The sequence below is a fragment of the Triturus cristatus genome, chromosome 10 (genome assembly GCF_964204655.1).
Source record: "Triturus cristatus chromosome 10, aTriCri1.1, whole genome shotgun sequence".
NCBI classification, from domain to species: domain Eukaryota; kingdom Metazoa; phylum Chordata; class Amphibia; order Caudata; family Salamandridae; genus Triturus; species Triturus cristatus.
In genome coordinates this window covers 767704921-767728574 of record NC_140593.1, presented here as the reverse complement: position 1 = coordinate 767728574, position 23654 = coordinate 767704921, and the positions used below count along the sequence as shown (strand labels likewise).

Genomic DNA, 23654 nt, shown 5'->3' with positions numbered 1-23654 from the left:
CACCTAAGCTCCCATTGTGTGAGGCTGTCAAGGAGGAATACACAAAGCCCCACTGCCAACCACATCTAGTCATGTGACCAGGCGCCAAATGGCTAAGGCAAGAAAATTGCAACTTTCTAAAGGTGGCATTTTCAGAATTTTAATTTAAAAATCGACTTTAAATTAGGATTCCAGAGACACCAAACTTGAACCAGTTATTTCTTCCCTTTTGGAAATTACACTTATTAAATGTAATAAGGCAATCCTAATGTTATGCTATGGGAGAGGTAGGCCTTGCAGTAGTAAAAAAAACAGATTTAAAAGTTTTTCACTTCCAGAACATGTAAAACTTAAAAGTACATGTCCAACGTTTTACATACATTGCACCGTGCCCTCTGGGATGTCCATGGCCTACCCTAGGGGGTGACTTATATGTACTTAAAAGTAGGGGTGGGCGGAATTTGCGTAATCGCGTTACGCAAATCTCCGCGAAATGGTAAAAATCTCCGCGAACACGCAGAAATTCCGCGAACACGCGGAATTGCTTGTTCGCGATGCTTTTTTCCTGTTCACGATCGCTGTTTGCGTGCTCGGGGAGAAATATCTCGCGAACACGTATTTTGAGAACGCGAACAAGCAAAAATTTCGCGAAGTCGCGGAAATTGGAATTTTGAACAATTTCGCGTTCTCCGCGGAACGCGAAATTACCCAAATTCCGCAAATTCCGCGAACGGTACGGAATTTACCGCCCAGGCCTACTTAAAAGGAAGGTATGGGCCTGTCAACATGTTTCCTTTACCAGGTCAAAATGGCATGTTAAACTGCACACACAAGCTCTGCAATGGCAGCCCTGAGACATGTTTAAACGGCTACTTAGGTGGGTAGCACAATCAGAGCTGCAGGTCCACTAGTAGCTTTTAATTTACAGGTCATGGGCACATGTACTTTACTAGGGACTAAGTGAATGATATATGGCAATTGGGTATAATTTAATTCTATCATGTTTCAGGGAGACAGCAAAAGCACTTTAGCACTGGTTAGCTGAAAGAGTCCTAAAGCAAAGAGTCCTTAGCTGCAAGGAGTCCTAAAGCCAACTAAAACAAACTCAGCAAAAAGAAGAAAGAGAAAGGCAATACGTATGGCAATCGACATTAGAGTGTTAAAGTGTCCTTGACAGGTCTGCTGGCTTTACATATAACATTTGGGGCTCATTTCAAAGGATGGAAACAAAATGCCAAATCAATTTGTGTGTATCCGTTTTCTGATTGCTTTGTTCTACCAGAACCATACTTCTGTCTGAGTTTTTTGGGGGTCCATGGACTGGCTAAAACTGGAGTTTAGTATTAGATGTCAGAGGACACTAGGATTACCACAGTACACACCTACATATGCCCTCAGATACCAGGTTTAGTTAGGTCGAAGAATTCCTCCATCTTGTAAATGCCCAAAGTGGGTAGGGTTAGCCCAGAGAACCTTTGCTCCATTGGTTAGGGCATCCCCAGGGTTCATTCTCACTCACTAGCTTGTATCAGGCATAATGTGGCATTTCTAGGCCTATCTTGTCATTTCAATTGGAGTAGGTTATTGGTTTTCAAGGGGCAGAGATAGCAGGTTGTGATAAGAGTTTAAAGTTTAAAGACCTGTGGAAGATCAGAAGAGTAATTAATCTGTCTTCTGAAGCCTGAGAAGAGCCTAGAATACTGGTTCTGTTCTCCTTTGTGTACCCAGGACAATAAAAGGACTCCAAGGGTCATACGCATGCTCTCCTGCTAAAGGTACAGAGACACAGCAGGTTACAAGAGCCCTTTTTCTAAAACTACCCAGTGGCAACAAGACCTAGACAGGATCCTCCTGTTCACCTCTATCTGCCACCCAGTGAGATTCAAAGTGCTTCCTCTGAGGTTCTGTCTGGTTTTAGAAGTGTACTCCTGTTGTGGATAGGGACATATAGGACTTAGGGGGGTGATTTATAATTTGTCGGATGACCTGCTCCAAGCAATCACTTCAGAAGACTCCTGGATCTGTGGAAAATCAGAAGAGTACTGAATCTACTGTCTGAAACCTGAGAAGAGCATAGAAGACTGATGCTGTTCTTCGTGCAGCCAGTACAAAGTAGAGGACTGCAAAGGTCATAAGGCTAACTTCCTGTAAAAGCTACAGAGACACAACTGCCCAGTGGCAACTGGACCTGGACTGGACCCTCCTGTTTGCCTCTACCTGCCAGCCTGTGAGTCTCTAAGTGTCTTGCTTGAGGTCCTGGCTGGATTGGGAAGTAAAAGATTTAGGTGGTGATTTATATATAGGAGGACAGCCTGCCATTCCACCATGAAGAGAAGGTAAAATACTCCGTCCCCATGATGGAAGGGCCGCCCGCCTAATTTATAAATGACTGCCAAGTAGGTGGTCATTTATAAAAGCATTGTAAGGAACCAATGTCATGCCGGTTCCTGTCAACGTATTGTAGCAGAGAGTATTTGTTCTTTCTTTACAAAACGAAAATTCCAAAAACAGGATTTTCTTTTTGTAAAGAAAAAACATAATGCTACACTCGTCATGAGAGTTTTACATTTTTACTGTTCCTTACCGCTAGGTTCTACCTGGCAGTAAGTAACAGTAAAATAATGACTACCTGTCCCCCTATCTAAATTAGGTGGTTGGGCATGTAGCCATTTTTCCGACGGCCATTACTCACCAGGGCCTCCGGAGAATATTGGACATGGCGGAGACACAGTAGACTCTGTAGTGGCCAGACGGAAGGTCCGCTCACATTTAAATCTGGCAGGCGGACCTTCATATTGGCGGTATATATACTCTAAGTCACACGGTGACATCTTTCACCAGGACGAACCTGGTTAATGTATCTGACCCGCACTTAAGCTTGGTCACAGTCAAATCGCACTTAGGTTCTGTGCTACTGCGACCATTGGCTATCATTGACACTATGTGTTTTTTGGGTATTATTATTTAATACTATAAAAATTCATATCTCTTAATTGGATTTTTTTGATTTTGGTGTAATTTTGTTTATTACATTTTACTTTATCTCTCTAATCATTTTTGGAATTTTTTTATTATTTTGCATTTCATCATTATTACTGCATAAATACTTCACATATTACCTTTAAGTTAAGCCTGTCTGCTCTGTGCCATGGGTACCAGGGGGTTGAGCTGAGGTTAATTTAGTGACTTTAAAGCTTCATCCTCACAAGGATTGTGATTATTACTTGAGGTGGGTACTTACCCTATCTCCACAATTTCTTAAAGCCATGCACTGAGAAAATGTTTTCATTTTAATACAGCGATCTATCTTGGTATTTCAATTGGAGTAGGTTATTGGTTTTCAAGGGCCAGAGATAGCAGGTTGTGAATACTGTTAAAACTGAACGGAGGAGCAAGTCTAGGGTGAATTTTTAGAATATTTGAGGCACAGCGAAGATGGGTATCTAAGGGCTGACTTCATAATGTTCTGTGAAGATTCACGTCTGTTACTGTGATGTCTTGATTTCCTTTAGTTATGTTATGTCATGTTATTTAGAAACTTATATAAGCGCACGTTCACCTACAGGTCTCTTAGCGCTAGTGGGTTTAAGCAGAAAAAGAAGTGAAAACATAAGGAAGGTCAGCTAGTTATAAGCCAGGGAGAACAGCCAGGTTTTTAAGGCCTTCCTGAACCGCATGTAGTCAACCTCCAGTCTGATAGGAGTAGGCAATGAGTTCCAGAGCTGTGGACCCAGATGGGAAAACCTGGTCCCCCCAATTAGTATCCGTTTAATTCTGGGCACCTTCAGGAGATTCAAATGTTTCGATCTCAAGTTACGCTCAGGCAGGTGCTTTCTGATGCATGAGGAAATAAAACAAGGACCGGTTTCTTGAGTGGCTTTGAAAAGTATACAGCCGATTTTGAACATCACACGCTGCTCCACTGGAAGCCAGTGGAGATCTTTAAGTAGCGGGGTAATGTGACATCTCCTATCCTTAAGATGGATGATTCTAGCTGCTTGATTTTGAATCATCTGAAGACGGTGTCTCAGATATAGTGGTATACCAAGATAAAGGGCATGTCCGTAATCTAATTTTGAGAGGATAAGGGCAATCACAATTTGAATACTGGCCTCTCTACTAAAGAAGCGTCTGATATTGCGCAGTTTACGAAGTTGGACGAAGCAGGCAGATGTGACTGCGTTAATTTGGGTGCTCATAGAGAAGTCAGAGTCAATATGAAGACCCAAACTCTTGATCGCTGGTTTAGGGATTGGGCCCGCACCTAGCTCTGGTGGCCAGTAAGATAGTGTCCAATGAGTAAGTTTATTGCTCGGGATTATTATTTCTGTTTTTTCTGAGTTGAGTTTTAATTAGTTCTTATGGATCCAGGTTTTTACATACATCATAGAATTCCTAACAAAATCTTTGCATTCTGAGGAGTTCTCCACAGTAAAAGTCAGCTGCATATCGTCCGCGTAATTAAAGATTTTTACCCCCCTCTGCCGAAGACTCGCGATAAGGGGACGTATGTAAATATTAAAAAGGATCGGCGACAGGGAAGAGCCCTGTGGAACACCACAATTAATTTCAACAGTATTGGATTTGTGGGGCGACAGCCACACCGATTGTTTGCCGTTTTCTAAAAATGACTCAAACCACTCCAGTGCCGAGCCCCCAAGACCCGCTGCGGCAATACGGTCCAACAACATTTTGTGGTTCACGGTGTCAAATGCCGCAGACAGGTCAAGGAGGATCAGAGCCTCAGTGTGATCAATGTCCGCCTGTCCTTTAAGATCGTCCAAGGAAGATAGGATCACCGATTCGGTGGAGTGTGCAGGATGGAAGCCCGCCTAGTGAATGTCCAAAAACTTGGATGCTTCTAGAAAAAAACTGAGACAGGATGCAACATGACTTTCAAATAATTTTGCTGGAAACTGAAGCAAAGAAATGGGTCGGTAGTTTTCCAACTTTTTAAAATCTACACCTTGTTGGAATGACTACCGCTTCCTTAAAGGATGTTGGTACAGTTCCCTGAGACAGGGAAAGATTGAGGAGCTCAAGGAAGGTATCAGGAAAGCCCGGTAAATTGCTTTCTTTAGATTAATGGGGCATTCTTCCTTAAGGGTGCCTGATTTAACCTTTGCTACCAATTCCAGAAAGCATTTCCTATCTAACATAGGAAAGGTGTTAAAAAAAAGAAGGATTGGGAGGAACCACACTATCTTCAATATTGTTATCGCTGCAAACAATGGAATTTTGAATTTTTGCTATTTTTTCAACGAAGAAGAAGTTCAGGTCATTACATAGTTCCTGAGTGGCTTTGACAGGTGGGGCCACGTGGCTAGGATTGGAAAGCTCTTTCACGATCCTGAAAATTTCCTTAGAGCTATTTTCAGAGTTGTGTACTTTATTGGTAAAGAAGGCTCTTTTGGCCTACACAATAGCTATTTTGTAATCCTGTGTAAGAAGTTGGCCTGGCATATGCTGGTCACTAGTTATAGTGGCCACCTTGCACCAGTCCAATTCGACTCTTGTGGTAGATAGGTTTAAGACAACCTTTTAAAGAAAGCTATCCTCGTGGTAGCTGTGGAGAGCAGCCTTCAGGCTAAGTCTCAGAGGAATGTAAAGCAGCTTGTTTTACCTTATAATCTCTTGAATTACTAAATGAAAGGACACCACACAGGTATATATATCAAATATATATGTATTTATTTCTAGACACACTCTACTAATCTCTTTATGAGATAAGAAGTCAGGAACACATTCAAATATCAACGTTTCACAATAAGTTAAGCACAAATATGGTTGGGGCCCTAGGGGCGTACCAGACCATATACTGAAAAAGAGGTTTAGGAAAGTTGACTTGCAGAATGACAAGGCCTAGGGCCTGTAGAATCGCTGGGGCTTCACTACTGCAGTGAAAGCAGGTAAGTAACAGACCCACAGGAGACGCATGCATTGTTTGAACACAGCCGCGGGTTCCCTATTGATTACAATGGAGCAAGTCGGGGTTTGATTTTTAAAGTTTTCGGGTACTTCGAGGAAGTCTACAAGCAAGCCACTTACAAGGTAAGTAATTCGAGGGCCAACACACACTAGGGCACCGGAGTGCACGAGTTACCTCACCCAGGGAAGCCGGGTGCATAGGTGTCTTTTGGTGTTGGGTCGCGTCGCTGTTTTCTATGGAGACCAAAGAAGATTTGCTGCTTGCGGCGACTGAAGAAGTGACCGGTGGAATCCAAGGCTGGATTCTAGACGTAGAAGACCTGAAAATTGAAGGGACAGTGTTCACAGTCACTTGCCAGTGACCCGGGGCCAGGTAGATGGATGCCCACGGATGTCGGGTGATTTGAGGTGATCAAGGGTGTTTTGACTCTTCGCTCACGAGGTCCGGGAAGGATCGACGATGACCAGCAGCTGGATTCGGAGTGTCCCACGACGTCTGCAGCTGACTGCGGTGTCGGTTACCGGATTGGAGCCAACAAGCCTTGGCAACAGCAAGTCTCATGTAGAGTGAAGAAAGTCGATGGTGCAGGCCAGCAAGGTCTGAGGGACTCACCCAACAAGGGTAAGTGAGGGCTGGCCTGGAGGAACCAGGGGAGCCCTTTGAGTCGATAAGAAAGTCTTCGGGGGACCCACAAGACAATGGACAAGGGATCGCGGAGCCACCTCTTGAGGAAAGGAGCCCACGGTCACTCGGGACAGGGTAGGCCTCTGATTTTCGCTGCAAAACCTGCTGGAGGCTTGGGCCACAAGTGGTCAAATGCACAAGTTCGTAGAACGTCGTGAAGGGGTTGCACTTGACAATAGTGCACGGTACCCGGGTATTGCTGTTCCTCGTCACTCATGGGGTCCACTCGCCTCAGCTCTGCTGGGGACTCACAATGGCCATCGAGATGTCAGGAAATCCACTTCCGGGGCTGCAGGGACTTCGTACTCCAGCGGGAGCGGGAAAGTTTGCGACCGTTGATTAGAGTTTCTGGGAGTAACTCCTTGACTTCAAGGGAGATTTTTCTGTCTTCCAAAGGTAATGGAATGTCGAAGGGCCAGGATTCTTCTTTGTAGAGCGTCGTCCAGGGTTATCTGCTTTGCAATGGCAAAGTTTGCTATCTTATACTGAAGATAGGGGAGGGACTAGCTCTATGACCACTCCTCTGGGAGGGTGAGGGTAGGGGGTGGTTACACCCACTTCCCTTTATCCAGTTTCGCACCAGAGCAGGGACAGGTAGCCCCTGAACCGGTTTGAGCTGGCATATGCACAGAGGAGCCTACTGCTCCCCCAGTGCAGGACTTCAAAGCCTTCTAGAAGTGCACCCACCCAGCCCCAATACACTAAATCCTGTCTGGAAGGTAGTGACACCTCCCTGTGACAGGATGCCTATTGTTGGGCCTCCTCCACTGCGAGTTTCAGTCAGCAGCAGGAGGGAAGCCCAGTGTCTGTGCTGGTGGCATCCATTTTGTGATGCCAGGGCTCTTTCAGATTTCTACCGTGTTACCACAGTAGGTATATGTCGTCCCCTCTAGAAGGGTGGAATCATACTCCCACACCAGTTACTGGTGTGGGGGTATGATTCCAAGTTGTTTGACACCAAATACGACATGTTTTGATGCAGTCATTCCAAAGTTAGCATTAACCGGGAGGTTATAATGCACGTAAGAGTATATGGTTTAACCGCATCCACAAACAGCCACAAGGAATAGACCCTGCCAGCTGCAGAGGGGTCCTGCTCATGCAGAGGCACCCCCTCACATTGTAAACCAAGCACCCTGCCCTCAGGATTGATAGGGCCTGCCACAGGGGCGGCTGATGGGTTTATATGTGTGTGCATGGTGAGATATAGAAACCTATACCTCAATGAGGAGTGCTAATCAATCAATCAATCAAAGCATTTATATAGCGCACTACTCACCCAGAGGGTCTCAAGGCGCTAGGGGAGGGGGGTCCGCTACTGCTCGAACAGCCAGGTCTTGAGTTGCTTCCTGAAGGCGAGGTGGTCCTGGGTCAGGCGGAGGTGGGTCGGGAGGGAGTTCCACGTCCTGGCGGCGAGGAAGGAGAAGGACCGTCCCCCTGTGGTGGCTCTTCGGATGCGGGGGACGGTGGCGAGGGCGTGGCCGGTCGATCGAAGCTGGCGTTTGGGAGCGTAGAAGTTGAGGCGGCTGTTGAGGTATCCTGGGCCTTGGTTGTGTAGGGCTTTGTGTGCGTTGGTGAGGAGACGGAAGGTGAATCTCTTGGTGACCGGGAGCCAGTGCAGGTCTCTCATGTGTCCGGAGATGTGGCTGCGACGGGGGATGTCCAGGATGAGTCGTGCTGAGGCGTTCTGGATCCGCTGAAGTCTTTTCTGGAGTTTGGCGGTGGTTCCGGCGTAGAGGGAGTTGCCGTAGTCCAGACGGCTGGTGACGAGGGCCTGGATGACTGTCTTCCTGGTCTCGGTGGGGATCCACCGGAAGATCTTTCGTAGCATGCGCAGGATGTTGAAGCACGACGAGGAGACGGCGTTGACTTGTCTGGTCATGGAGAGGGTGGAGTCCAGGATGAAGCCCAGGTTGCGTGCGTGGTCTGTTGGTTTGGGTGCGCTGCCTAGGGCGGGGGGCCACCAGGAGTCGTCCCAGGCGGAGGGTGAGGATCCCAGGATGAGGACTTCCGTCTTGTCCGAGTTCAGTTTCAGGCAGCTGTTCTTCATCCATTCGGCTACCTCTTTCATCCCTCCGTGGAGGTTGGCTCTGGCGGTGGCGGGGTCGTTGGTGAGGGAGAGAATCAGCTGGGTGTCGTCGGCGTAGGAGATGATGTTGAGGTTGTGCTGGTGTGCGATGTCTGCGAGGGGGCTCATGTACACGTTGAAGAGGGTTGGACTGAGCGAGGAGCCTTGAGGAACGCCGCAGATGACTTCGGTGGCTTCAGATCTGAACGGGGGGAGGCGGACTCTCTGTGTCCTTCCGGCGAGGAAGGAGATGATCCACTCCAGTGCCTTTTCCTGGATTCCGACGTTGCTGAGACGCTGCACTAGTGTACGGTGTCAGACAGTGTCGAAGGCCGCGGAGAGGTCTAGGAGGATGAGGGCCGCTGTTTCTCCGTTGTCAAGCAGAGCTCGGATGTCATCGGTGGCTGCGATCAGGGCGGTCTCGGTGCTGTGATTGGCCCGGAAGCCAGACTGCGAGAGGTCGAGGGATCCGTTCGTCTCGAGGAAGGCGGCCAGATGCTTGTTGACGGTCTTCTCGATGACTTTAGCAGGAAACGGGAGCAGCGAGATGGGGCGGTAGTTCTTGAGGTCGGTGGGGTCGGCTGATGGCTTCTTTAGTAGAGCGCTGAGTTCGGCGTGCTTCCAGCTCTCCGGGAAGGTAGCGGTGTCGAAGGAGGTGTTGATGATGTCCCGCAGGTGGGGTGCGATGACAGCGTCGGCCTTGTTGAAGACGTGGTGAGGGCAGGGGTCGGTAGGAGATCCGGAGTGGATGGAGTTCATCGTGCGGACGGTGTCTTCGGTGCTGATCGGGGTCCAGGCGCGGAGGGTGGTGGTGGGGGGCGGTGGTTCGGTCGTGGCGTGTGTCGGTTGAGTGCTGAAGCTGTTGTGTATGTCCGCGATCTTGTTGTGGAAGTAGGAGGCGAGGGAGTTGCAGAGGTCTTGTGAAGGGGTGATGTCGTTGTTACCGGCGTTGGGGTTGGAGAGCTCTTTGAAAATGTTGAAGCGTTCCTTGCTGTTGTGTGCGTTGTTGTCCAGTCGTTCCTTGAATGCGGTTTTCTTGGTGGCGTGGATGAGTTGGAGGTGTTTTCGGGTGGCGAGCTTGAGGGTAGTCATGTTGTCCGGTGTTGGGTCTCTGCGCCAGGTTCTCTCGAGGGCTCGGCAGTTCTTCTTGGAGCTCTTGAGTTCGTCGGTAAACCATGGGGCTTTCTTGCTACCGGGTCTGCTAGTCGGGGTCTTCAGAGGGGCGAGGTCGTCTGCGCAGTCGCTGATCCACTTCCTCACACAGGCATGCAGTAGCAGGCCTGTGGTATCAGATTGAGTCTGCTTCCCAGGGGTGGCATAATACATGCTGCAGCCCCTGGTAGGCCTGTGAAGTGCCTATGCCCTAGGTACCTAAGGTACCATATACTAGGGGCTCATAAGGTACCACAGTATCCAATCACTAGTGCATCTAATATGCATACCAAGTCGTTTAGAGAGAACAGAGAGACTGGGGCCCTGATTAGCAGGGACCCAGCCTGACTATAGCCAGAAACCAGTGTATACATCAGGAAAAAAGTGGGGGCAACATAAGTGCAGATCCTACTCTCCTACATCCTGTAGTTTTACTATATAATTTGTTTTGGCCTCTATAGAGTACAATTTCCACCATGTACGTTCAGCTTGGCGTACATGAAGTTTTAGGACTCCCAACTCCTTAGTGAACCATTTGGATGCTTCATGTTGCCTAAGGCGGGAGTTTTTTTGTCTGAAGGGGGGCATGGATGTTAAATGCCTTCCTTTGCCAGTCAGTTATCTCTCTTTCCCTATTGTCTAAATCTCCTTCAGAAGAAAACTGCTCAAAGGAGAGAGTATCCAGGAGCGCTTTCAGATCAACACGATTCCAATTTCTGAACGTGCTTCTAGAGTGGGATAATTGTTTCAATAGAGACAGATTATTCAGTTTGAAGCTAATGATATAGTGATCTGACCAAACGCATGGTTGAGTTACCAAGTTGTATAAGGTAATATTAGTAGACCACACTTGGTCAAGAGTGTGGCCTCCGGTATGCGTTGGGGAATGAATATGTTGCGTAAGGTTGAGGCTGGCGAGGGACTCCGTAAACTCCTTAGACAAAGTTCCCTCATCTGCTTCATTAGCCCAATGGTTCAGATCACCTGCGACCAAAACTTTATCATAATCTGTAGTCAGAGACGCAATTTGGTTCGCTAGGGTTTCGGGAAAATCAGGCATTGATTTGGGGGGTCGGTACAATTCCATACACAGAAGGGTACTGTTGTGTAGGTCCAATTTAACTACTAAGGAATCAACTGATGGCAGTTCAAAGTGAGGCATAGTGGAAAAATGTAGTTCTTTTTTTATAACAGCCGCCACTCCACCCCCTCTTTTCCCTGGTAATCTGTCAGTGTGAAAAAGCAAATAATTGTCAAGAAGGGCTGTTAGAATCTCAGGGGATGATTCCTCCGTGAGCCAGGTTTCAGTCAATAGTAGCAGGTCTGGAGAATCAGTAGTCAATATGTTAAAAATTTCTAGTTGATGCTTGACCATGGGGCGCGTGTTTAGATACATCACATTGAGATCTTGAACTCGCCGTTTATTCCGACCTGTATTCGTGACAGATGTAGGCGGGCCTGTCGGGCTAATGTATTGTTCACCTTCATTTGTGACGAGGGTATAAGGTCTAGGATTAATGTTTAAGAGCTCCAGGTTTTGCATTTTTTGTACCAGATGAGTTTTTAGCAGTTGTACTTTTTTGGGTGCCATATTTTTATGACTAGCCGCTGAGTAATAGTATTTTTGGGCAGAGTAACATGCCCCATGCCCCGACCCGGCACGGACGGGCGCAGACAGGCTTGCCTTAGGCGTGCCAGCGGCGCACCAGCGGTGCGCCTGCTCCGTGCGTCCACTGCGCGCTTGCGCCACAGGCATGAATTTAAAGCCTTTTCCGGCATCAAGGGCTCCACCCCCCTCCCAGCTGATGTCCAACCCTCCTATTGGGTGGGAAGCAGTATAGGGAGTTACCTAGTCACAGCCCCAGTAGCATCAACATTCAAAGCAGTAAGTAATCATTTCCAGTTTTTTTAAAAGAGCGAGGAACGTGCAGGTTGAAAAGCTAGAATAAGCAAAGTGAACAGGGTCACAAAAGAATCTGCTTAAACGAGCGCTCACGCCGCAGGCATGAATTTAAAGCCTGTTCCGGCGTCAAGGGCTCCACCCTCCTCCCAGCTGACGTCCAACCCTCCTATTGGGCGGGAAGCAGTGTAGGGAGTGACCTAGTGATGTGTTTCGAAGAGGAGAGGTCTGTGTAGAGGATGAATTGCAGGGATCCTGCATTTGGGGTCAGCTGGGGTATGAAGCTGTCGAAGTTTATGTCTGCGAGCCAGTCTTTAAATAAGCATCGATTGGCATACATGAAAAACAGGCTAAATTCTGTCTTTGGTGGGGTTGACCTTTGGTAAGGTGTTTGACATGTAATTTTGAAGATTTGAAGAACGTTTAGATTTGTTGTGTGTCTATCACTAAGAAGATTTTGAGGTAGAGATGTGAGCCATCTGTGTACTAATGGATCCTGATGTTGTTTGTGAGTAATGTACCTGTGATATCTCAGAATATGACTCCATATATGGCATGTATCGATTTTTCCACAGCTTTTGACCATGTAAATAGGCCTACACTGTGGTGTAAACTCAAGCATTTAAAAAGCCCCTATCATTTACTTAATCTCGTAATAGCAATTTATTCTTCTACCTAGTGCCATATATTACTTAGGAGCGACCTTGGGCTATCACTTAAGATCTTGACAAATAATGGTCTTAAACAAGGATGTATTTCAGCTCCTTTACTATTCTCCTTATATATTTATGATTTACCTATGGCTTTGGATGACCTGGGAGGGAATACCCCGAAATTAGGTTACTGTTATATAGCTTATCTGCTTTATGCAGATGATTTTGTGATCCAAGTCCTAACTCCCAGAAGTTTTACAGAAACACATGGAAAGTTTACTTAGGTATGCTGCTACTCATTGTTGAAATCACAGTAAAGTTATGGTCTTTAAAGCAAGGCGACGTAGGATGCCAAGAAAATGGGAATGGTTTTTAGAAAGAGAAGAGTTGGAGACTTTTAAAACATTTCCCTATTAGAGTAAGATTTTCTTGCTAACCTCTCTGCAAAGAAACACATCTTACTGGAAAAGTGACGGGCCATACAAATGCACATTTTATTGCTTAATAGGGCTTTAAGTTGAAGAAATGTAATCATTTAATTTCCATATATTGTGCAAAAACATCCCTCACAAAGCTCTACACTATCGAAGTAATGATTTGAAATATTAGAATTGTTTGCATTAGGTCAAAACAGGAGCGGTAGTTCTTTTTATAAGAATTGTATTCAAGCACGGCAGCACTTTAATCTGAGGGATCTGAGCTAATGGCAATGTCTAGTCCTGCACTTAAAATGTTTCTAAAACAAAGTCATAGGAATAGTTCAACAAAACAAGATATGATGATGTATTAAAATAGGGAGGTAATAATTGCCACATGTCCTAAGGTGTAATTACAACTGTACTTAAAGTGGAATTTGCGGCATGGAATTGGTAGATTTTTTCTAATGTTCTGCATGAATATCTTGCCACTAAAAAACATTACAGATGCTTTGACTGGGGTGGCTCCGCAGAACAGAATTTGTGATTTATGTTGCATCGCCATACAAACTTCAGAGCATGTACATCTTATTTGCCCCCCATTGCGTTTTATTCATGGCAGTTTGTTGAAACTATTATTTATGAAATATGGTGTTGGATCATCAAAGGAACCATTGCATTTATTATTTAATCCAGTGAATTAAATGACGTGTTTTAAAATATTTACTTTTTTTTAAAAAGTGTTGTAATTATGTATTTTTGTGTATTTTATTTAGGTGCCTCTAATTTTAGATCTGTATCTTATGAAATTGAGTAATGTACCCAATGGATCCATGAAGAGGTAAAAGGTAATGGGGAGGAGATCATTTCCGATGCACTCAGAAGAAGAAGAAGGGGAGTACCTGGTGATGATCGCCCAAGTAAAAGGTGCGCTACTATAGGATAAAGTTAGCAAACAACATTCCTATTTTGAATTCTATTGAGCAGGAGTAGGATGCAGTAGTCTTTATTGTCACTGAAGAAGAGGTCATTGCAGACTACTTGCATATTAATTGTCTCTGTTTCCCGATTCCATATGCAAGTTGATAGGAAAATCCATTTTTTATCGTTTGAATTGTGGTATTTCTAGTCCTAAATTTCAAATCACATTGACAGGACTACAAGTACCAGATAGCAATGAAAAATAACAGGGTTCAATGAGTTACTAGCACATGGAATCTGAGTCATGTGAGAGCTCAGAAACATTATGTTCCGGGGCGTAGTTTCGTGGCGGGGGGTATGTGGGATGTTACTCCCCACCTAATAAATGGATTCTTTAGTAAATAGTTGGGTACAGGTGCTTTTAGTTGGGTATAGTGAGGTGGTTGTCGGATCTCACCTAGGATTTTTACATGCACACTGAGACAAAATCATACACACCCACACACTCTCTCTCTCTCTTCCTCTCTCCGTTTTGAAATTCTTAAACCAGTTGGCTATTTCACAACATACTGGGGCAGATTTGCCATTATTTTATACAGTGCTTCCATCACAAAAGTGACGCAAGCCAGCACAAAATGTTCGATTTTATTATTTACTTTCCAGCACAAAACTGGATTTGCGGTGGAAATTGCCTAAAAGTAATGCAAAAGTAGAGTGAAGTGCTGATTTGCATCACTTAGTGACAAGGGAGCGTTACATGTGCGTTCCCATGCAACCACCCATGCTTTTTGATGCAAATTTCCATCTACCAAAGAACTGACAGTTTTTGCACTAAAAATTAATGCCTTTTGAAAACAGGCTTTAAAGGAGAATTTTTTTTTATTTCTCCTTTCTTTTCCAACTTTGCATTTGTGCTGCACTGTACAGCACGCATACAAAGTAGGAAAAGATTTAAAACTTGTCTGCTCCTAGTATTTTGAACTGGAAGGGAACCCTTCCAGTACAAAACATATGCTAGAATCACGCACACACCCTTGCACTATGGCGCAAATGTGTGTGTGTGGCATACGGCAGCAAAATTCTATGCCAGTGCTAAGGACAGGGGAGGAGAGTCCCATATGTCTGTAGATATGGCGCTCTCCTGATCCCTCCCTGCCAGGCAACGAAGCACAGCATTTTTGGCTGCTGCCCAGCATCTTGCGATATGTTGGATAATCTTTTAAGCAACTCTAACAATCTGCACTGCTCTCCTCTTCACTGCTCCTACCACCCTAAGTCCCTACTTCTTATATTATATATTTTAGCAAGATATGCCAGCATGATTGTTGGAAAATGTGATGCTCACACCTTCCAAATTCTACTGACTAAGCAACGCCCTGCTTATGCTCATGGGCGTCTGTTGGAAAACGAGGCAGCATCTGTGAGGCTTGCACAAATAACATGACTACATTTGTCCTTCACTGGGAACCAAACACCCAATTGTAGCACCTGACTCTCAGAGGGCGGAGAGTGGGCCGATGGTCCCCTGAACAAACAATGAACCTTCATGGCTCTATCTGTTGTTCCAAGGCCATCTATGGTGCAGAAGTATGGGGCTTTGCTAACATCCAGCAATTACAGCGGGAGGAAAACACATTTTTATGCTCAATCCTGAAAATACCGCAGAGCACCCCAGCTGTAATAGCCCATAGAGAATTAGGGAGGCCATACTTAGAAGACTTGGTTAAATTTAGACCTATTTTGGCATGGCTAAAAATCTGGTCAAATCCGGAGGCTACTTTAAGCAGCCAAATTTTAAGCGACTGCATGGGAAGGAACAAAAGTATGAGCATACCATGGCTGAAATATGTGTTAACCAGTTTGGAAAGCCTTGGACGCAAGGATCTTTTTTCAAATCCTATAACGATTGTATCTCAAGATATGTTGTCCATCAAGAGGTCCTTTTTGGCCCAGAGAACCACAAACAGAGCAGAGGCTGAAGGGATCAAATGTACTGTGAGTGCCTATAGCTTTGTAAAAAATACCGAGGGAATGGAGCCGTATCTTTATCTCATGCATAATGCCCAGGATAGATATTTAATGTCTCGTTTTAGGCTCAATCTTTTACCTTATTTACTAGCTGATCCCTCAGGTTTTACACTCCTAATTGAGCAGAAGGGTGCCTGCGGCTGCGACAATAGATCTCCGCAGGACACCCTTCATTTTGTACTCCTATGTTCCTTTTACTCAACGCCTAGGCGCAGATTTTTGGTAGGAATTTTAAAACAAGCTAAATTTAAACATGCCAAAGAGGCTCTAATTTTTTTGCAAAAAGCGGTTGACCCCTTGACATTATGCTGTATTATGAATTTTATTAAAGTTGCGGTGCGATTGAGGGTAACAAGAGAGTAAGCGGGATTGTCATCATCATAATGAATCATTTTTTCTAATTCCTCTTTTAACTTTGTATGTAATAGCAGTCAGGGTCTTGACAAAGATTTAATTGTATTTTAACTGTTTGTATATATGTGCTTTTATGGTGTTTTTTAATCACCGAATAAAGAACTGATTGACTCTCAGAGGGTAGCGTTGCAGAGCAATCTGAGGCTTACTCAAGGGAGGTGGTGTGGGCTTGTCGTACTTTGCAATTTGGGACCGCTCCGCTGCCCCAGGTCAGTCCGGTCTCACGAGTTCCCCGTCCTCTGGGCACCTGTGATTAGCATCAGGGCTTGACACACCATAAAGCCTTTACATTAAACACGAGCCTCCAGCTAATCTCTTTCGCACCTGACTGTTCCTGCTTTATGGCTTGTTTTCCAAACAGGAGATGCTCATGTTTATTGGGGCCTATCGATATCTGATGTGGGATCTGAGCCTTGCTGGGTAAATAATTGTGGGCTGGTTTAACTGGAATGTGGGATGGTCATCATGACTCTGCCTTTTCGTTTGAAATGTATACATCCAAATGACCATGCCATAAAACTAGGAATGTATGCCTGAAGCAGGATATTTTGTATTTGAGGAGAAGCCCGTTACTGTGATTTTTAGCAGTCTCCTGAGAACATACACGCTGTTGTACTTCTAGGATACCTGTAATTGGTCTGCAGCCAATAAACTGATCTTTGACTTCACCCAGAAGACTCTGTGTTTCTGTAGGTCTGAAACAGGAAGAACCCGAAGTCATAGGGTGTGTTCCCCTGCACCGCTGGGCTTAAAATTCCCAGTACTTCAGTTGGCGCCCAACGTGGGGCGATTTCAGCGGTACCGGTCTAAGCCAGAGGTTCGTGAGGAGCTTTGTGTGGAAATTCTGGAGGAAGGCCGCCACTTCATCGACCCCTGCATGTCGACGTGGTCCGAGAGTCTTTTCTGCGAGGTTCTCCGCGTCCCGACGGCTACGAAGGACTGCTGCCCTGATTAATCGCCCTGTTTTGGACCCTTGACGATTTTGGTAGAGCGAAACATCGAGAGAGTCTTCTGGTGACGCCATTGATCATCGATATTCAGTTAAGTATAAGTGGAGCGTCTCCCAGTTTGAATTTGGTATCCTTCGGGATTATTTTGATTTGGAGTTTGCAAACCCCAAAGCAAGAGGACTCGTGTATTCACGAGACTATCGTAATCGATAATCCTTTGAAGTTTGAAACTAGACTAGTGAGCGAAGATGCCTGGTGCTAGTGTATTTGGAAGATTATTTTGTTTGAGTTGTGGAAGGGATTTCCAGTTACAGGATTCATGTCCGGTTCCTCCAATTGGAACTCCAACTTATGAGCTTTATGTAAAACATGGCGTGGGCCCCATTGCATATAATGAAGTATGGATCCGATATACCAGAAAGGACGGTGTTTTAAAATGGCCCCAAAATGGTAGTTTCGATACAGATATCTTAGATAATTTGGAAGTGAAATTGTTTCAAAAGAAAGCCCGGCCGGCGATGTTTGATTCTTTCCGCCTATGGCGAAAGGAAGCCAAACAGAAGGAAATTAAGCTAGCGAAAAGAAATAAGAGAGAAAGAGGTATGTCAGTGATGCAAGCAGCTGTGCAATTTAAAGATAATGAGGAGGAACAAATGAATGAGCAATTGCACAGACAGCGCAAACTAGGGATTGATAAATGTTACCCTGTTTTGTCACCCCTTGTGCAAGATGAGACAAAAGAGAAAGAAAAAGATTCCCTAATGTCCCATTTGCTAAGTTCGCCACCCCCATATGCGCAAAATGCCACAGCACCTCCACAGCTTGTAAATGTGCAGCCTCCAGTAAATATGCCGCAAGCCTTCCCGCAGCTGCCAGCTCCTCTTCAGCTGGCTCCTATCCCTGCAGTGCAGCCCTCTCAAGGGCCGCCAGTCTTGTTACCTGTTACCCCCGCGCTTCCTGCGACTTTGCCTAGCACGCCAGCGGCTTCCCCTGGCGCTCCTTCTTACACTACCCAGGTACCTGTATCTGAATCTGTTTTTCTTCCCTCTGTCTATCCCCCCGTTTTCGCCTCAACTTCTCCTTCAGCACGACAACGACTAGCTAATGTAGTTACTAGTTTAATGTCGTCTCTCTTTGGGTCATCTAGTGCGACTCCTGGCTTACAGCGTAAGCAATTGCGCAGTCAGCTGCCTGGTCCCGACGAGAAAGAGGTGTTAGATCATCTGGCGCGTAGGTGGATTGGTTTCCCTTTACTCTATAATGTGGAATCAGTTGTTACCGGTTTTTCACCAATGGGATGCCCCAACACAGAGGTATGTCTTTAACAAAATGTGTGAATTCCTCTGTGAGGAATTGGAGGATAATGGTGCAAACCCAAACCCACAGGAATTGTGTCGAGTGCGATTTGATTTTGAAAAAGGTACAATTGTGGGTCCCAATGTAGATAAAGCAGTTGCGACTTTACTGTCCTTCAGAAATGGCGATTGTCAGCAATCGGTGCTCCTGCAGCCCCCCTGCACCCCTTTTCACACATGAGGGTGATCCCCTCCTCTGGGGGCCACTAGGCACCAAAACGGCAGATTTCTTCGTGCTGGGGGGGGAAAGACTGTGCTTCTCCAGCAGCTCTCCCAGCACCTTTTCACAAGTGAGGGTGACCCCCCTCCTCTGGGGGCCACAAAGCACCAAAACGGCAGATTTCCAAATGTCTGGCGAGGCCTTATGGGGCGCTTCATGCTCCTCTTTACCAGCCACAGCCACTGGGAACACTCTTCTCCGCCCTCGGGGTCTCTGATTCAGCAGGGTGCTGTCTTCACTGGCTCCCTGCGCCAGCCTTTCGCCTGGCTCTCCTCCGTGGCCTCTCTTCTCCCTGTGCAGAGGCCACTGCTCCTGCGCACCGGTCCTGGGCTCTTCTTCTGGTGCTGTTAGGGTCCTGGGGCAGTCAGGGGGTCTCTCCCTCCAACTGCCCATTGCGCCAGGCTCCAGCACCTTCAGCCTCAGCAGACCACACCCCAGAGAGAGTTTCTCTTCCTGTGCAAGCACTTTTTAAAAGTTGAGTAGGGGGCTGGCAGGAAGTCCCTGTTGGTCCTATCAAACAGCGACACATCACTTTCCTGCCCCTGCTCCCTCCTTCTTGTCCAGCCTCTGGGTTTGTTAAAAATGGCGTCGTCCAGTGTCTCTGGCCACAGGGCTCTGAAACCCAACTCCTTCCCTCCTTGGTGCAGCCTGGTGCCTGGCACCTAGTGGTGGATGAGTCTGTAGCCCCACCCATCATCTCTTCATGGAGAGGAGGCCCTCGCTTGTGGAAGAAAGGTTATCAATCCATCCAGCTGAGGTCAGCCCTCAGCCTGGGTCTGGTCATGGCTGGCTCAGAGAAATATGACAGTTCTGGATGACCCAAAAGCAGTACAAATATGACTTTGGACTCTGCAGAATACTTGTTTTCACATTCGCTACATTGGACTTAAGTGTGTGTCTGGAATCTGTAGGCCTAACGGAAGTTAATCTAGTCATGGGCCCCACATCCCCATAGGGGAATAATGAAGTGAAAACACAGTAAAACACACTGACTTTCCCTGGCATGTTTCTTTTCAGTGTATAAAGCCTATTCCATGTCACCACCCAATACTGCATAAGTCCTGCCACACCATTCACTTTGTAGCTGCTCCTGGACTGCGCACGCTAGGAATCTCCCCTGTGCAGCCCGTACACGTGTGCACACGCATGTACACATGTGTCTGCATGTAACCAGCCCATTGTCCCTTACTCCAGCTGCTGCGCAGTGGCCTGGTCAAGCCAGGGGAACACCAGTAAAATCCCTATTCAGTCTCTTACATCCTGAGTTCACTGTGGGTGAGTCCCAACGTATAAGGCTCCCCCATAGTAAAAGCTCAACAATTTGGTGCTCAAAAAGCGAAAAATCCGGGCGGCCCATAGTGTCAGAACCACCTTCTAACACACGCCGCGCCCAGCTGATTCCTACAGGGAAGAAGTAGCCACTCTACATGGGTACACTTCCCGTAGTCAGCGATAACTAGTTATAAGGGGTTCTGACCAGACCCCCCTTTCTGACCAGTTATCCGCTTAGACCACCTACTCCTCCCATCCATGAAATCTCCACCCATGACAGGGATCCCAGACTACCCTAAGAACCCTCCGGGCTCTAGGTTAGATACCTCTAGGTCACTCATGGTCTACATGGACTCAGCCTAACTAGGCTCACCTTTGCCCTTGGGCATACAGCACTATGCCTACCACTTCTCCGGACAAGGGTCCAGTGCCTCAGCACCGATGCGGTCTTCTGGGATAGATCTAAATCCCATCACCTGGGTCACTAGCTGGTCTCCCTTCCAGAGTTTGTTCCAACCAGTACCCTCTCTCCGTTTGGTCCTTGCACCCCAAAGATGCAACCTCCCTGGACCCTCACCCTCAGCCTGCCGCTGAGGTCATTCTGCTGCCACCACCCTTTCGGGATGACTGTCTTCCCTAAAGAAAGCACAACCACTTGTGCTTTGCCACACAGAAAAGCACCCTTTGGCCACTGGCCTGGCTCCCTGATAGGACCTCAGACCGGCCTCACCACCGCACTGGCAGTGCCAGGGAGGAACACTGAGGGTGCCTCATCAGACATCCTACAGCTCATTCCCCCCATCAGAAGCTCCACCCGGAAACTACCCCGGGAACTTAGACCCCTTCCTTGTTCTCCGCTGCGAGAACAGGGCCTATGTACCCTTCCCTCCGAGAGGTGCGCTCTCCTCCCGGAGTACACTTAGAGAGCCTGTGGGTCCCGAGTTAGCTAGACCCAGGCCCACCTCTCATGGCTCTCCCTGGTCTCCCTGCAGCGCCTTGGGAGACCGCCCAGGGACCTACAGGGTCCCTGGATGGCCTGCACCACCCCTTCTGAAGAGCAGGGTCCCTTCACTTAAGCTAGGCCCCACCTGTGTTCAGGGTGGTACTACCTGGCAGAAGTCCACCTCCAACCTCGAGCTAGGGGAACACCCCCATGCTCTTGGTCCTTGGGTCAAGGTCCCACAGGACCTACCGGACTGGTTACCGGCTAGGCATCGCCCCAGCCACCACTCAGGTTCCCTCCACCAGCTCCTGGTCCTGGGGTTCAAGTCCCACCGGACCTACCGGACTGGTCACCGACCACCCGACCCTGACACCTCACGGTCCACTGCTAACCCTTTCCCTGGAAACTAGGGAGCACATCGCCCCCACTCAGATCTCCACTGGGTCAGTTACCTAGCCCACCTAGGGGCTACCACTACACACCATCACTAAAGAACTACCCTCCTTGGGGGCCACCCACTACCAGCGGCCACCCCTGGGTGGCTCACCTCCCCACCAGTTAACCTGGGGGACCTGCCGGACACTCAACTCTACCACACCCTCCTACCACAGTGGGAAACGTTTCTTGGGGTCCCCCACCATGGGAACACCTGGGGCGCTACTACCCGGGTAAAGAAACCTCCTGCCCCACCCTTCCAGTGGTTTTGGCCTGCGCCATTAGCAAGACACTTTCAGTGGGGGAAGGATATCTGGGGCCCCTCCTGTGGAAACCCTCCCTGCCCTTAAAAAGCGCAGGAACCTCCCAGGACCCCTACTTCTCCTGTCCCCCTTGAAGGTCAATCCACCCCTACACCCCCACCTGTGATGTACGTATCAGTTGCTGTCCCTATCTCTTGAGGAGACACCCTCCTCATGCAGGTGTAGTGTATGTAGTGTTAGGGTTCAAAGGTGTACAATATGGCTTAGAACATTTGTATGCAATCATTTCCTGGAAAGCACCATCCCGCTAGTACATTATAATCAACATAGCGCAGTCATATCAATACACCTTACATTTAAACCATAACACCTTCACATGACACATATGGGCGCGGGGCTTTCCTTTCCCATAACTTTAGTTCACATAACCAAAACTTTGAACCTTTCTCAGAGCCTTGCACTCTTCCATTTGCTCATTACTGCATAGGTAATGTGTGGCAAAACTGGACTTATCAAATGAGCAGTTTGCTGGCCTGTTCTCTTTGACCCCAGGCATCACTGAGTGGTGTATGCACCACATTGACACTGGTGAGGCTGCGGTGCTCCTGCAGCCCCCCTGCACCCCTTTTCACACATGAGGGTGACCCACTCCTCTGGGGGCTACCAGGCACCAAAACGGCAGATTTCTTCGTGCTCGGGAGGGGGGGGGGGGTGGAGGGCGAAGTCTGTGCTTCTCCAGCAGCTCTCCCAGCACCATATCATAAGTGAGGGTGACCCCCCTCCTCTGGGGGCCACAAAGCACCAAAACGGCAGATTTCCAAATGTCTGGCGAGGCCTTATGGGGCGCTTCATGCTCCTCTTTACCAGCCACAGCCACTGGGAACACTCTCCTCCGCCCTCGGGGTCTCTGATTCAGCAGGGTGCTGTCTTCACTGGCTCCCTGCGCCAGCCTTTCGCCTGGCTCTCCTCCGTGGCCTCTCTTCTCCCTGCGCAGAGGCCACTGCTCCTGCGCACCGGTCCTGGGCTCTTCTTCTGGTGCTGTTAGGGTCCTGGGGGCAGTCAGGGGGTCTCTCCCTCCAACTGCCCATTGCGCCAGGCTCCAGCACCTTCAGGCTCAGCAGACCACACCCCAGAGAGAGTTTCTCTTCCTGTGCAAGCACTTTTTAAAAGTTGAGTAGGGGGCTGGCAGGAAGTCCCTGTTGGTCCTATCAAACAGCGACACATCACTTTCCTGCCCCTGCTCCCTCCTTCTTGTCCAGCCTCTGGGTTTGTTAAAAATGGCATCGTCCAGTGTCTCTGGCCACATGGCCTCTGAAACCCAACTCCTTCCCTCCTTGGTGCAGCCTGGTGCCTGGCACCTAGTGATGGATGAGTCTGTAGCCCCACCCATCATCTCTTCATGGAGAGGAGGCCCTCGCTTGTGGAAGTTATCAATCCATCCAGCTGAGGTCAGCCTGGTCATGGCTGGCTCAGAGAAATATGACAGTTCTGGATGACCCAAAAGCAGTACAAATATGACTTTGGACTCTGCAGAATACTTGTTTTCACATTCGCTACATTGGACTTAAGTGCGTGTCTGGAATCTGTAGGCCTAACGGAAGTTAATCTAGTCATGGGCCCCACATCCCCATAGGGGAATAATGAAGTGAAAACACAGTAAAACACACTGATTTTCCCTGGCATGTTTCTTTTCAGTGTATAAAGCCTATTCCATGTCACCACCCAATACTGCATAAGTCCTGCCACACCATTCACTTTGTAGCTGCTCCTGGACTGCGCACGCTAGGAATCTCCCCTGTGCAGCCCGTACACGTGTGCACACGCATGTACACATGTGTCTGCATGTAACCAGCCCATTGTCCCTTACTCCAGCTGCTGCGCAGTGGCCTGGTCAAGCCAGGGGAACACCAGTAAAATCCCCATGCCGTCTCTTACATCCTGAGTTCACTGTGTGTGAGTCCCAACTTATGAGGCTCCCCCACAGTAAAAGCTCAACAACTAGGTGCTCAAAAAGTGAAAAATCCGGGCAGCCCATAGTGTCAGAACCACCTTCTAACAGAATCATAGTTATC

General features: G+C 47.6%; 1 protein-coding gene across 1 annotated transcript in view; it reads right to left on the bottom strand.

Moving 5' to 3' along the window:
• LOC146789978 (tektin-5-like) overlaps nucleotides 1-23654 on the bottom strand; it is an 881871-nt gene that overhangs the window by 5443 nt on the left and 852774 nt on the right. The window lies entirely within an intron of this gene.